Source organism: Cyprinus carpio, chromosome B14 (genome assembly GCF_018340385.1).
Source record: "Cyprinus carpio isolate SPL01 chromosome B14, ASM1834038v1, whole genome shotgun sequence".
Taxonomy (NCBI): Eukaryota; Metazoa; Chordata; class Actinopteri; order Cypriniformes; family Cyprinidae; genus Cyprinus; species Cyprinus carpio.
In genome coordinates this window covers 16,195,600-16,208,251 of record NC_056610.1, presented here as the reverse complement: position 1 = coordinate 16,208,251, position 12,652 = coordinate 16,195,600, and positions in this window count along the sequence as shown.

Below are 12,652 nucleotides of genomic sequence, written 5' to 3'. Positions count from 1 at the left end.
CTCTCTTCAAACATCATGTGCTTGGGATGCCTGACCCATCTTGTCCCTGACAGAAAGGAGGCCAGAAAAAATAAAAAAATAAAATAAAAATGAAGGGAGTGCATGCATGCCTTGTACCATATAGTCAATGGTCCACCTCTCACATGCTTTGCATTTTTCTCATTGCCAGTTAATTTTTACTGTGCCCTCCTAGTGCAGTTTTACTAGATGTGTAAAGATAAGAAAACTGTTTGTATTCCTTGATTCATACCATTCAGTAAAGTTTCAAGCAACAGAGAAGACAAGGAATTTTCCACTGAGCTATTTTTGATGCAAATTCACGTCTTATGTTATGACTTTACACCGCTAAATAGTCATGCTTATATTAGATTCAACCCAAACTTCATTAACTACTTGTCCTCAAGTGGAACTAATCAAATTTTATCGAGGCCTGGGGAATGCATTCCGTTTCTCAACCAAAACAGAAACCAAGTGCCGCAATGAGACCACAAAAATGATCCTAAAAGCCTTGCAAACGTTAATTAAAGAAGATAAGCAGTGGTACCATGTCAGTACAAAAATATAACTGCACTAAAGCACAACAGCTGGCTTTGTTTGGACATATGCTCATGGGTGCTCTAAGAGCAAGCGATGGCCTCTCTGGAAAAATAGGAATGTAATGGTTGGTAGCTGGTTGTCAGAGTTACATCTCCCAGAAGGGTAGACGAACGGTATCACCATTCAGAATCCACAGATGTGCCATCAATTACTTTTGTTTGCTATTTCTTTCTCTCTATCTTTCATAGCAGACACACAAGCCCCTGACCTCACGTACACACTGGCCTGCAGAAGGTAGACCTTTTTTTTGTTGAGTTCAGCAGAAAAACCACAATATCCTTGTGGGCCCCTGACACAAGCCATTGAAAATCAGAAACAGAAAGAGAGAGAAAAATGAGGCCATAATAAGCTTCACACTTATTTAGGTTGCACATGCATTAAGATTTTTGAGTCAATTGATTTTTTAAATTGCAACTTAAAACAAACAAACAAACAAAAAAAAAAATATGTCTTATAATAATAAAATAAAGTCTTATATGGATATCCTAAAATTATGTTTCGTTTAACCATTCTGATTCCATTAACAGTCTTTTTTTATTCAGTGCTGATAGCCTAGTGGGCAGTGCGTCAGCATATTACGGGCGTCCCGAGATCGAATCCCAGCTCGAGGACCTTTCCCGATCCCCCACTTCACTCCTTGTCTCCTCTACAATGTCCTATTGTAATTATGGCAAAAAAAGAGAAATGCAATTCTATTAAAATTTTGCTTTTAGTGACTTCAGTACATTTTAATACTTCAGTAAATTTAGTACTTTTCAGAGGTGGTGAGTAGATAATTATATTTAGTTTAGTTGCTGTGACTGAGTAGCTTTTTGTGTATTTTTACTTTTTAAAGTAGTTTTTAAAATCTGTAATTTTACTTTTACTTAAGTATATTTTGTTTGAAGTATTGTACTTCGCTACATTTTAAAACACATTAATTACTGAGTAAAAAAAATAAAAAATCGCTCCCTGGAAACTACGTCAGTAAATAACGGGCAGGAGGGCAAACTGGCGCTAAAATCACAAGATGCAGACGGACAGACAGGCGTTAGTGGTGCAGACACCGCTAAAAAAACGAAACCCCGTCATATTCTGAAGTTGAACTCGAAGGAAATGAAGTGAACCCCTGGGCATATTTATGCTTTATTAAGCAGTGCAAGCTTTGCTTGCCTAGAGAGACCAAACTAGCAGTTAATAAAATCTCGACAAGACATCAACACTTCGCAAGTATATAGAGGTAAGCTAAATAATTGCATCATTGCATTGGTGGTTAAAATGAAGCTTTGACATTTTAGCAAGAGGTTTTGCACAAATTAGCCAAAAAGACTGGTGCGGAGTGTGCGATATATATCGTTTGCGATAATATCATAATTGTTTTAATGATGTGCGCGCGCATTTATAGTGCGTTCTTTACCCCCCCCTTCTTTTTGATTCAGTCTTGTAAAATGCATTTAGAATGATCACAAAATTGAAGATATACGGGCAAAAAATTTACATATTTATATCATTTCATATAGTAAATCAAAATCACACAAAGAATGCCGTCTTTTCCTCCAAAAAATCAACATGATATATATATATTTAGAATGATCACAAAATATATATATATATATATATATATATATATATATATATATATATATATTTTACAACAGGTCAGTAAACAAGTTAATTAAGAGACTTGCGTTTTAGACACCATATTGCCTGTTTTTGCTCTATTTCTACAACAAAAAAAAACAATTCCAGAACACAGCCACCAAAGCACAGTTTTGCATCTGTGAAAAACATGACAGTGTTTCATTCCTGAATGAATCAACCGTTTAATGATTCGGTTCGATCACAAACTCACTTATTTAACAGTGACTTGCTGCCACATACTGGGGGTTTTAATTTCACATTTAAAGTATCTTTTGATTTTTTTAAATAGTTAATTTCCTATCATTTCAAATGAGTATTCAACATTTTATGTCTTGTATATCAAAACATTATTCATGCATTTGTAACTGCAGGTTAAATGCATTCTTGTCCTGCATTAAACAGTGTGTAAATACATCTAAATGCCACTTCCAATGAAGCTTCTGCGTTTCCTCTGCATTGAAAAGATGAGTTTGTTGATACTGATTTGCTGGGTAACAGCCCAAATGTCTTATTATTCTAAAATAACTGATTCCTTAAAAAAAAAAAAAACTAGTTTGAGATTAATAGGCCTATTCCAGGGGTGTCAAAACTCAGCTCCTGGAGGGCCATAGCCCTGCAGAGTTTAGTTCTAACCCTGCTCCAGCACACATATCATGTAGTTTTCAAATAAGACTAAATGATTAGATTAGCTGGATCAGGTGTTTAATTAGGGTTATATCTAAATTATGCAGGATGTGGCACTCCAGGAAACTGAGTTCGACACCCTTGGCCTGTCCCATTTTTGCCTCCCTCCCACTGTTAAAATGTAACTAAGTAATTTTTACTCTGAGTAAATTTTAAATGAGTTACTTTTTACTTTTACTTGAGTAGATTTTTAGACTGGTACTTTTACTTTGTACTTAAGTAAAATTTCATTAATGTAATGGTACTTTTACTTGAGTAGAATATTTTTGTACTCTTTCCACCTCTGTTTATTTTGTAAGACTCTACTGAGTTACAGTGAGCTATATGAGCTTGATTCATTGAAACAACTGACTCAATGGACTACATTAGTTGCACTGTAAGTTCTGGATTCACTAAAAAGAACCAGCTCATAAGAATCATTCGTTCGAAAATCAGTCTGGTCACTATTATGTCTTTAAGTATTTGTTCTTTAATCAGACTTCACTGGTTGCACTGTCAGTTTCACACATAGATTCTGTGGATTTTTAAAACTTTAGTCTAGCTAGTGCTGTGTGTTCAGCTTCTCTAACATTCACAATTACACAATTAGCTCTTCATGCTCCAGATTAGGTAGAGTATTCTCATCCACATCTCTGGTTGGTTGCATATGCAGAAGGAAGCAAATTTAATTTAGGGCTTGCTGGGCTGCATTTGGATGGAAGAAAACAATGTTGTGTTATTTGAATGTTCATTTTGATTGGACAATTTTAGTTACGACTTTTATGTTGTTCACGTCATCTAAAGTTCGTGCAGAGAAAAAAAAAAAAAAAATAGTTTATGCATCTGAGTTGTACACATTAGTGGGTAAATATATTATATAAAGAACTACTAAAGAGTATATTTCATTTTTTATTATCTGTCCTGGGTCACCAAGTGAGCCAGAACAGCCACTGGTGCCCCATCAAAATAAAAGTGCGCCTGACACCCCTGTAAATGGATGAGTCTGTTTTGGTTTATAGACATCATAAAGTTTGAGCTTTTTCACCCTGTTTAGTTATCACCAATAACTCAGCCTTGAGCGTGGTGTCATCACCCTCTTAATTACTAACAGAGCTCTTTGAAAACATTTACCAGCTATTCTTTCTTTTATTGTGACAAAACACAAATGCACAGCTTTGTTTCATTACAGCAGTCAAAGCAGCCACATCAGCAAAAGCAAAGAGCAGAGAAACACATACAGAAAAGAATGTAGAACAAAAAGTGAGTATTGGAACTGAAAGAGTGACTTCTATTATTCCACAATAAACACAGCAGTAATCAGTGGTGCCTCTCTGGATTTGGGTTTTATAATACTGAATTCATGCTCCAGTTCCTTCTGAAGTTAAAAAAAAAAAAAAAAAAAAAAACACTTGGATTGTTTTTTATGAAATTTTTTTTTTGTGTTGTTGATATTATCAAAAAATCCAAGACTATAATATTTAAAAAAGAAAAATGCAATTAAAAACAGAAAAGAAAAAAAATGTTACAAAGATGGAGAGTTTTTTTTTTTTTAAATGGCTTCCTGTAGATTTTTTGTAATTGATAATTAAAACCCAAAGTGAATGTCTATTTAAATCCTTAGTTAAGAACCCACAGTAAACCATTCTCATCAAAGCTTATAATTTCAGTTAATTATGTTTCAGATGTGACCAAAAGTAATGATCCTCCATGTGTTTTTCGGATTACTTGTAGCCAGGCACTATTGCATTGGCAGGGTAATCAGCCAATCACAGCGACACTGATGTACTGCCTCCTCTCACATGATATTTTGCATATATATTGCCATTATCCCCCTTCACATGCATGCCACACTTTGGTATCTCAAAGAGAACACAATGAGCTGAAAAGAGATAAAAGAAATGCAGCCTCCCTCCCATGGCTGTCAGACAGTGTTACTTAGGAAAAAATAGAGCTCTGTATTACTTCAGCAACGTCAATTATTTTCTCATTTGCTCTTCAGATAAAACACACCTGGTAGAAATGAATGTTTATAGGAACGAATCAAGTGATGAGAGGGAAGCACAGGGGAAAAAAGAGTGAAAGAGTTCATTGTTCTCCATCAGATGGAGGAGAGCTTTGGTTTGTTTAGAGTAGAGTGGAATGGTCCACTCATGATTTAAGGAAAAGGGGGTGGGGAATGATTCAGACAATGTTCAGCTTCAAACACTTCCTATAAAAATATCCCCCTCTAATGCATCTGTATCCCACTACGCATCCAGATGTGAGCGAGAAAGAAAATTGACGAACAGCTGAGCAATGTAAAACACTGGAGAGAGTGAGAGGGACAGAAAAAATGCTGAAAAGATGCCGTCTGAAGACATTTGGGTTTGCAGTTTCCAGCTGAGAGTTCAGACAGCAGATTCTCTGGGTGTTCTTTATATGTGTTCAGAGAGAACTCGCTATGGATGCCCTGAGACTGGAATGGAGGAGAGTGGAGAGTTGTAATTATGCCTCCCCCTAAACAGCTTGTAGGCTGCGAGCCAGAGTGCCTTCTGTGAACTGCAATTGTGTGTGTGTGTGAGAAAGTGTGTATACCAGTGGGTCCGCCAGCTGGACAGATGATTCAAGGGCCTTTAATATCCTGTGGAGACCCTGTTAACACATAAGCATGTGTGCTCACATTCAGACACAGACATATGTGTGTGTACTCCGATAACTGCAACCGATGCAAGTCCTGCTACCAAAAATAAAATAAATTAATTAATAAATAAAACTCTCACTTTTTTGATGATAAATTGAGTGCTATTCCCAAAACTGGTTCCGCGAGGGACAAGTCAAAATGATTTTTGTGGTAATCAACATTATTAATCAGAATATTCCTTGAAGTGACAGTTCGGCCAAAAATTTAAATTCTGTCATCATTTACTCACCCTCATGTCATTCCAAATATATATGACTTTGGTTCTTTAGTAGAACACAAAAGAAAATATTCTGATGAATGTTGGTAACCAAGAAATTTTGGTTTCCATTGACTTCTATACCTTTATAGAATACAATGCACACAAAACCACAAATGATCTGATACTAGATGCAACACAAACAAGTGATGAACTTTAAAAGAACACCTCTGAGACCGCATTGATCCAGTTTGTTGTGCACTTGTTGGCCAGTTTGTGTGAGCCTGTGGGTGTGTATATACATATATATTCATAGACCTACTTTGTTAGGCACAGAAATCTGGAACTGTGCAACCCTCTCTCAGTTCTCCACCATATGGCAAGTATGGGATTTGGTGCATTGCAAGGGCCACATGAGACAAGAAGAGGGAGACAGAGAGAGATTGGTAGAGTTTACTTTGTACAGTGTGTGTCTGTGTGTGATTGTGTGTCTGAGTGAGTGATTGAGTGAGCTGGAGACAAGGAGGGCGTTCTGGAATTGATTTATCACCGTTTGGAACAGGAGGGGTGTGTGTGCGTGAATGTGTGAAGGGATTGGGCTTTTTTGAACTTGCGGCGTGCCAGACTGACAGGATACTTACTATGCTGTACCCTAGAGAAAGAGAGAGAGGCAGAAAGCGATAAAATGAAAAACAAGCTTTTAGATATTCACACAATTGAAATGATGCAACTCCATTCAGATCATTATTCCTGCATAATACATCACTGCTATACTAAATCTTACTAACCTAGATTTCAAACCTGTATGACTTTATTCTGTGGAACACAAAAGAAGAGTTTTTTTTTTTTTTTTTTTTTTTTAATCTAGAAGGGGTCCAAACAACATTGGGCCTATTTCCTTTCATTGCATAAAAAAACTAAACTTTTTCAAACATTTTTCAAATTTTCTTTTGTGTTCCATAGTAGAACGAATGTCATACAGGTTTGGAATGACATGAAAGTGAGTAAATTATGACAGAATGTTTCTTTTTAGAGGAACTGTCTGTTGAGTAACTTACATAATAAACACAATATTGGCAATTTATAGTTACCACTGCAACATGAATCAACGCACTAGTGGTGATTAATTCCTGAATGATTCATTGTATTTAAACAAATCAGCTGGATAAAGGATTCACTGACTAACTCAAAGACATTCACGTGTTTTGCTTCAAAATAAATCAGCATTTTTTTAATGAGATTGGTTGAATGAATGATTCAGTGACTCACACATAAAGACAGTCATTATTTTGTTCCTGAATTAATTAGCATTTTAAAATGAATCGCTTTATTGAATGATTCAGTGACTTACTTAATAAAGGCAGCCAATTGTATCGGTCCTGAGTCAAATAGCGTTTTTTGAAAAATCGTTTGAATGAATGATTCATAGACTTGAGTGAAAAAAAAGTGCTGTAAAATTTTAAATATCATTCATGTCCATAGCATAAACATTGTGGGACAAGTTTCATTCCACAAGTTCAATGATCATAATAATAGTACCACTATTAATTGCTAAACTCTTCTCTGCATGCCCTGTGTCCGAGTTTGCACTATAGGTTCATGAAAGTGGATTCTATCTCAGCGCACACTACCGTAAACTTCCATCTCTTCATCCTCAAGGGAGGTTACAAAGAGCTTCCCACTGCTCCCTCTCACATCATTACATGCGCTTTGAAAATAGAGAATCTAGAAAAAGCGTTTAATTCCAGACAAACTGATACATCGCTGCACTTCTGTAGGCCACAAGGGCTCCATTGATCGGCTTGTTTTCAAGGCAGCGAAGGACATGTGAAAACTGAGCCACTCTTTTTTTTCCTTTCTCTTTCCTCTTTCAGAATTCCTTTCATCTTCTTTAATCAACACTCTCTGATTTTGCTGAGCAATAACTGGAAATATTCATATTCTATTTTCTGTTATTTGTCATTTATCATGCTTCATGTGCAATAGATCTAAGTACTTTGAATGCTATTGCAATTTTGTGCAGTTTCACAGCTTTTCCAATAAAGCTTGCCTCTGAAATAGAGAGCAAGAGACAAAGTACATCATGCTACTCTATTTTTGGTTTTGGACTATTTTCTTTGTCTGTCGCTCAACTCCAGCAATACAAATGCACAACTGTTAGTCATGCCAATAAGATACATTAAAACTGAAACAGATAGGCATAGAAAGATTACACATTTTTCCCAACAAAATGTCATCTTCACATATTTATGAAGAGGAGCTTTTGTCCTTGCAATTCCACTACAACAATTCAACCTCTAAGAATTCATACTGCTAAAATGATACACTCATTAATTATTGAAAACTATAAAAACTCTTTGAGTAACATGACTAATGATGAGGAAGAAAATATTGATTTTCAAAGATGATGTTTCAGCAATGAGACTGCTAATTACAATCACCCATTTGACAAACAAAAGACATGCAACTCTCTAACTCGCTATTTCAAAAACACACAAGCTCATTAGTGATGAACATTCAACCCCAAAAGCAGCAAAGAAACAAGATCTAGTAGTTGGTGTCATTCAAATTAAACTGTACTCGTTTCCTCTCTTACACACACTGAGGAGAACAACAAAGGATAACAAGATCTTTCTAAATCCTTCATGTTAATGACTAGAAGTTTGCTCTAGCTTGACAAAAGAAATAGCAACCATGATGATGAAAAATCTCATGTCAGAGCTGTGTGTGTTTGCATGAAAGTGATTCAGCAGCTTTTGTTCCACACTCTTTCAGCCTGCTGTCCCTTTACTTTCAGGGTGTCTGATTGGCGGCTGCATGGGAAGTCAAAGGTCATGTGAAGTCTGACAAAGGGCCCAGGCCAATACAAAAGTTTCTAAGTGTGTCAAATTGGGAGGGGGTCCTGAAGGAGACCTCCTGCTTGGTCCCCTAACAAAGAACCATCAGCATGTGAACAGCCACGAGTGTCAGCACTCCAGTCCACTGCTCCATCCCCCCACAGAGGGCCTCTCTCATGGCATGCCCTCTGTCTCTGCGGGGGGAGCTCGCTGGATAGGCGTTAAATCACTGGCTGGCATAAGGGACCGTGTGTGATTTGGGGTAGGGGATTTGCTAAAAGCAATGGTCGCTCTGCAACAAAGAACAAACCAAAGTGTGCCTCTTGTTTTCTTTTAAAAAAGATCCGGGGAGGGATGGGGAACACAACATGAACTGTACAAGAGCACAAAGAATGTGAGTCGGTTAATTTGGCCCTAAGATGTGAAGCTGATGGAATGTTTCCAGCGAAGTTACAAATAAGGCTACTTAGTTGTGCGTCTCGCTTCAAAGAAAAAAAAAAGTCTCAGACTATGAAAACTATGTGACTACATTCCCTAGGCTGGTCACTGGTGGCCTTGAGTCACACTGTATTGAGAGCAGCTCTGTGCTGACCAAGGACAGAATGAATGAATGCCTCAAAGCCATTTAGCCTCTTAACAAATTTAGCGCTTAAACAATGCCATCCCAGCCCCATCCATCTCGTCATCCATCTTAAACCTAGCATGCAGAATTAACGACCTCGCTTAATGACTGATAGCCAGAACCCACACGGCCCACTTATTAGTGCCACTGTTCACTTCTTAAGCTATTCAAATAAAGAGATTTGGCTTCTTTCTCTATTCTCCTGTGTTTCCCCCCGCTTCTTTAGTTACAGTGATGAGTCTCAGGGGTTGTTTGGGTTTGAGTCGACTGTCAACAAAGCCTTGAAACTACAGAAACTGGAGATCATTAGCCGCCTTTCTGGAGCTGTTCTTAATTATCAAACCCACACTCTGATCCAAGCTAATTGCCCATTAGCCAAACAATTAGCTAACTTGCTAACACTGACTAGTGCTAAATGGATTGAGAAGATACCAAATTCCAGTAGGATATAGTGTGATATTCAGTTCTTCTGACAGGTAAAAAAAAAGTAATGTTTTCTTTTATTAAAGTTTCTTTTTCTTTTTCAGAAAATATTTTGGCTGCAATAAGTCATACTGCAGTTATGAATGAGATGTGGCTCTTAAGGTTTTAAGACTGTAATGAGCACTGAAATGTATTTTATTGTATCAAAAGTGATTGCATGGCCAAAACCTCTTGTTTGCTTTATCTCTTGTACTGTGGACATTTAGAAGAAGAAAAAAAAACGAAATATTCAATGTTGTTATTCTAAAAATAAAGCTATTTAAACAAATGTGAACAGATTTGCATAAACACAACGTGAATCAAACAAAAAGCATCTCGAAATATGTTTTGGTTTTATACAGCTTTAGAGCAGCCTTAAAAAAAAATAGTCTAGCAACAGCAGGATCTATATGGTATTCAATGACACATACTTTCCTGGATTTTCAAGCCTTAAAGCAACAGACACTGATTTCCTTCTAAATCCACTGAATGCATGGACAGACAGATGGAATAATGCGTGAATGCTATGAATGGACAGACAGACAACGAAAGAGTGCTGAGGTCCGCACATATGCGCTCTTAAGCTGACCCGCAGCCAAAAAGTGTTTGGATTAGACGGAATGGGGAGACGATCACTTCCTCTAGCTATAAAGTTATCCTCTTTAACCTCCATTGGAACCAGAAAGATAAACATACTCCCTGTTTTTATAGGTGTGTGTGTGTGCCTGGAGTTTTAATTGGACCCATTAGGAGGAGAGATAGAATTACTTGGCTTAACTCAGAGGGGGTTCTATCACTCTCTGGCTTTTACCATAAAAAACTTTTATGCAGGAAACCATCACAGGCTATAAAGTGGGAATTTCTGTTTTTATAATTAGCAAGGTGTTATTTAAGAATATGTCTGTTTATTTCTTAGTTCGTTAATGTATATGTTTCTCATTCATTGCTGATAAACACAGTTTTCTAAAGACACATCCAACCCTTTTAGTACATGTGGAACAATATTTTCTTTCTCTTGTAAATCACATTTAAACCCGCAGCGCTGAAGAAATTCATTTAATACAAAGTGTCTGGGGGTGCAAATCTGAAGGCGAGAGTCTTAAACTGCTATAAAAAAAAATAATAATAACATAAAGGGAGTGTGAGGAAGAAATCGGAGAGTACGAAAAAGAGAGTTGGAAAGTAGCGGGGAGAGAAAGTGGCTCTGTTTCTTTGTGTAAGGCGATCCTTCGCTCATAAGAGTTTCCACGGAAATCAGGCTGACATTGTGAACACGTGGCGCGCTGCCGTCCCAGGCTCACCAAAAAAGACCCCCACACATCTGCCAAGCCAAGCAGACTGAGCGAAGCTGCAACAGAGGGAAAGAGGGAGGATTTAAATCTATTGCATACTGAATGAACCCCCTTCTGAAATATGTCACCTTTGAGCCCCCACATGCGCCGAAGTCACCGATGCCCCCAGAAGTGTGCGTGCCTTTGTGCGCTCCGAGAAAAGAAGTGTGTCGAGAAAACGAACAATAGGTTGTTTCTCCCCCCATCTCTGGCACTGTCATGTCGTTCTCAGAAAAAGCCTTTGAACTAAAAAGACAAGTTATTCCTCCACGTTGAACACAAACACAGAGCGAGGAGGTTCCATTTGTCAATACGCAGCTCTCTGATCAACTGAAGGAGAAAAAGAGTGAATTGTTTCTTCTTGAAATCAGATAAGCAGTTCAAGCTAACCGAGCTATGATGATCAAAAACAGAAGAGCAGTGTTGGTGTGTTGTGAACTCTTAAATAAAAACAGAAGAGCATTTTCCAAACGTGACATCAGATAGGTGCAGGTTAGCGGCATGTAGACAGAAAGCAAGGTATCGTTCGGCTACGAAAACAAGCGATCAGGTGACAAAGTAACAGCTGCAATACGGACGGGAATCGGCCTCTTCCACACACTCTGTTGTGCAGACACACTCTTGCTCTGTCTTTTTAGGACAAAAATCAGAGAACAGAACATTCATGTTTTTGTGGCTTGCGAAAGTGAGCTGAGTTAGACTGAATATCAAACAGCTGCCCCTGCTCCTCTAAATGTTGGATGTGTTTTTTGGTCAATTGCCAATGCGGGACCAGTTTTTTCCTTGATTACTTTAATTCTGAGATATTAAAGAGAATTCTCTCATAATTTATCCTCATGATGTTCCAAACCTATGTGACTTTCCTCCTTCTGTGGAACACAAAAGAAGACATTTTGCATTATTTTTGGCACGTGCACTTGGTATGTTTAGTACACACTGCACAATGAGAGAGATGAAACTCAAGTGAACTTACATACTCCATTATTTAAAACATCGTACTATATAGATATATAGAGCATTATCTGATGTTTGGTGTCAAGCTCATCAATGATAAGGGCAGATTATTGCTGACATGTCTCTGATGGGCTGATAAACCCATCCAATCAGGATTCCCTGACTACGAGATGCTGACAGCACACTTTTCTACAGCGATGCCCAGAAATGGCATATCATAGTGCAGAAAGAAAAGCAAGAAGAACTTCAGCAAAGAACTTATCAAGAAGCATTTCATAAAGGGATAGTTTACCCAAACAATGCAAAAATTACTCTCATTTCTTCTGTGGGACATGAAGACCTCGTGACAAATGCTTTGGTGTTTTATGTCCGTTGAATGAAAATCAGTGTGGTTCAGTGTTGTTTTGAACCCCCCTGACTTTCACTATATGGAGAGAAGCAGTTGAAACATTCTTTAAAATGTTTTTTTTTTTTCTTTTTTTTTCAGCCAGGCAGGATGACTATTCTTCTTGGTTTGTTCGAATTGGAATCTTTTTTAGAGTGAACATGGAGATTGTGGGAGGGCAGATTTCTCTCCATGACTCATGTGGAAGAAATAAATCTTGCTCAAGTAAACAGAAAGTGCATGATTTAGATCAATAAACTATTTCTAAACAAACGCACGTGTGCGTAGCTAATATCCCGAGTATG